Below are 3,098 nucleotides of genomic sequence, written 5' to 3'. Positions count from 1 at the left end.
CTTGATTTCTTTTCCACTTTTATTTTCGAAAATCAATTAGTGTCTTTCAAAAAATGTTTTCAAAATATTTTAATTAATTCTCGAAAATCTTCTTCCCTCCTTCTCACATCCTGCTATTTATGGAGTACTACTCCTTCTTAATGCACAATTCGAACCTTATCTAATTAAAGTTCGAATTCTTCTTCTCCTTCTTCTTTCTATTTCTCTTTTCCTCTGACACCTCAAGGAATCTCTATACTGTGACATAGAGGATTCCACATTTTCTTGTTCTCTTCTCTTTCATATGAGCAGGAGCAGAGACAAAGGCATTCTTGTTGAAGCTGACCCTGAACCTGAAAGGACCTTGAAGAGAAAGCTAAGAGAAGCCAAAGCACAACTCTCTTTAGAGGACCTGACCGAATTCTTCAAAGAAGAAGACATGGCAGCCGAAAACAACAATAATGCAAACAATGCAAGGAAGGTGCTGGGTGACTTTACTGCACCTACTCCTGATTTTTATGGGAGAAGCATCTCTATCCCTGCCATTGGAGCAAACAACTTTGAGCTTAAGCCTCAATTAGTTTCTCTAATGCAACAGAATTGCAAGTTCCATGGACTTCCAATGGAAGATCCTCATCAGTTCTTAGCTGAATTCTTGCAAATCTGTGACACAGTCAAGACTAATGGGGTTGACCCTGAGGTCTATAGACTGATGCTATTCCCTTTTGCTGTAAGAGACAGAGCTAGGATATGGTTGGACTCTCAACCTAAAGAAAGCCTGGACTCTTGGGAAAAGCTAGTCAATGCCTTCTTGGCAAAGTTCTTTCCACCACAAAGATGGAGTAAGCTTAGAGTGGAAGTCCAAACCTTCAGACAGAAGGATGGAGAATCCCTCTATGAAGCTTGGGAAAGATACAAACAATTAATCAGAAAATGTCCATCTGACATGCTTTCTGAATGGAGCATCATAGGTATTTTCTATGATGGTCTCTCTGAACTATCTAAGATGTCTTTGGATAGCTCTGCTGGAGGATCTCTTCATCTGAAGAAGACGCCTACAGTGGCTCAAGAGCTCATTGAGATGGTTGCAAATAACCAATTCATGTACACTTCTGAAAGGAATCCTGTGAACAATGGGACTAGTCAGAAGAAAGGAGTTCTTGAGATTGACACTCTGAACGCCATTTTGGCTCAGAATAAAATATTGACTCAACAAGTCAATTTGATTTCTCAAAGTCTGTCTGGAATGCAAAATGCACCAAGCAGTACTAAGGAGGCTTCATCTGAGGAAGAAGCTTATGATCCTGAGAACCCTTCAATGGAAGAGGTGAATTACCTAGGAGAACCCTATGGTAACACCTATAATTCTTCATGGAGAAATCACCCAAATCTCTCATGGAAGAATCAAGAGAGACCTCAACAAGGTTTCAATAATAATGGTGGAAGAAACAGGTTTAACAATGGCAAACCTTTTCCATCATCTTCTCAGCAACAGACAGAGAATCCTAAGCAAAACCCCTCTGACTTAGCAACTATGGTCTCTGATCTAATCAAAACCACTCAAAGTTTCATGACTGAAACAAGGTCCTCCATTAGGAATTTGGAGGCACAAGTGGGACAGCTGAGCAAGAAAGTTACTGAACTCCCTCCTAGTACTCTCCCAAGTAATACAGAAGAAAATCCAAAAGGAGAGTGCAAGGCCATCAATATGGCCGAATTCTGGGAGGAAGAAGAGGCAGTAGACGCCACTGAGGAAAGCCTCAATGGGCGTGCACTGACCTCCATAGAGTTCCCCAATGAGGAACCATGGGAATCTGAGGCTCAAGATGAGACCATAGAGATTCCATTGGACTTACTTCTGCCTTTCATGAGCTCTGATGAGTATTCTTCCTCTAAAGAGGATGAGTATGTCACTGAAGAGCAAGTTGCTAAATACCTTGGAGCAATCATGAAGCTAAATGACAAGTTATTTGGAAATGAGACTTGGGAGAATGAACCTCCTTTGCTCACCAAAGAACTGGATGACTTGTCTAGGCAGAAATTACCTCAAAAGAGACAAGATCCTGGAAAGTTTTCCATACCTTGTACCATAGGCACCATGACCTTCAAAGGCCCTGTGTGACTTAGGGTCAAGTGTAAACCTCATGCCTCTCTCTGTAATGGAGAAGTTAGGGATCTTTGAGGTACAAGCTGCAAGAATCTCATTAGAGATGGCAGACAACTCAAGAAAACAAGCTCATGGACTTGTAGAGAATGTTTTGGTAAAGATTGAAGACCAGTACATTCCTACTGATTTCATAGTCCTAGAGACGGGGAAGTGCATGGATGAATCCATCATCCTTGGCAGACCCTTCCTAGCCACAGCAAAGGCTGTGATTGATGTTGATGGAGGTGAACTGATCATTCAAGTGAATGAAGAATCCTTTGTGTTTAAGGCTCAAGGATATCCCTCTGTCACCATGGAGAAGAAGCATGAAGAGCTTCTCTCAAATCAGAGACAAACAGAGCCCCCACAGTCAAACTCTAAGTTTGGTGTTGGAAGGCCACAACCAAACTCTAAGTTTGGTGTTGAACTCCCACATTCAAACTCTAAGTTTGGTGTTGGGAGGTTCCAACATTGCTCTGAGCATCTGTGAGGCTCCATGAGAGCCCTCTGTCAAGCTACTGACATTAAAGAAGCGCTTGTTGGGAGGCAACCCAATGTTATATTTTATCTATTTTCTTTTGTTATTTTTGTTATTTTGTAGGTTGATGATCATAAGAAGTCACAAAATCCATTGAAAAAGCAAAAACAGAATGAAAAACAGGAAGAAAAACAGCACACCCTGGAGGAAGAACCCACTGGCGTTTAAACGCCAGTGAGGCTAGCAGTTGGGCGTTTAACGCCCAGTCTGGCACCATTCTGGGCGTTTAACGCCAGAAAGGGGCACCAGACTGGCGTTAAACGCCAGGAAAGGGCTAGAACCTGGCGTTAAACGCCAGAAATGGGCACCAGCCCGGCGTTTAACGCCAGAATTGGCTCAAAACGTGTTTTTGAATGCCATTTGGTGCAGGGATGACTTTTCCTTGACACCTAAGGATCTGTGGACCCCACAGGATCCCCACAAACCCCTCACCTA

The 3,098-nt window shown here is 42.5% G+C and overlaps 1 non-coding gene across 1 annotated transcript; it reads right to left on the bottom strand.

Annotated features, from left to right (window-relative positions):
- Positions 1-823: 823 nt before the first annotated feature.
- On the bottom strand, positions 824-927 carry LOC130943084 (small nucleolar RNA R71). The gene has a single exon (XR_009071619.1). It is a non-coding gene; the product is annotated as a small nucleolar RNA R71 (small nucleolar RNA).
- Positions 928-3,098: the final 2,171 nt, after the last annotated feature.

The sequence above is a fragment of the Arachis stenosperma genome, chromosome 7, assembly GCF_014773155.1.
Source record: "Arachis stenosperma cultivar V10309 chromosome 7, arast.V10309.gnm1.PFL2, whole genome shotgun sequence".
NCBI lineage: Eukaryota > Viridiplantae > Streptophyta > Magnoliopsida > Fabales > Fabaceae > Arachis > Arachis stenosperma.
The sequence above is the reverse complement of the archived record's forward strand: the minus strand, read 5'-3'. Positions and strand labels throughout refer to the sequence as shown.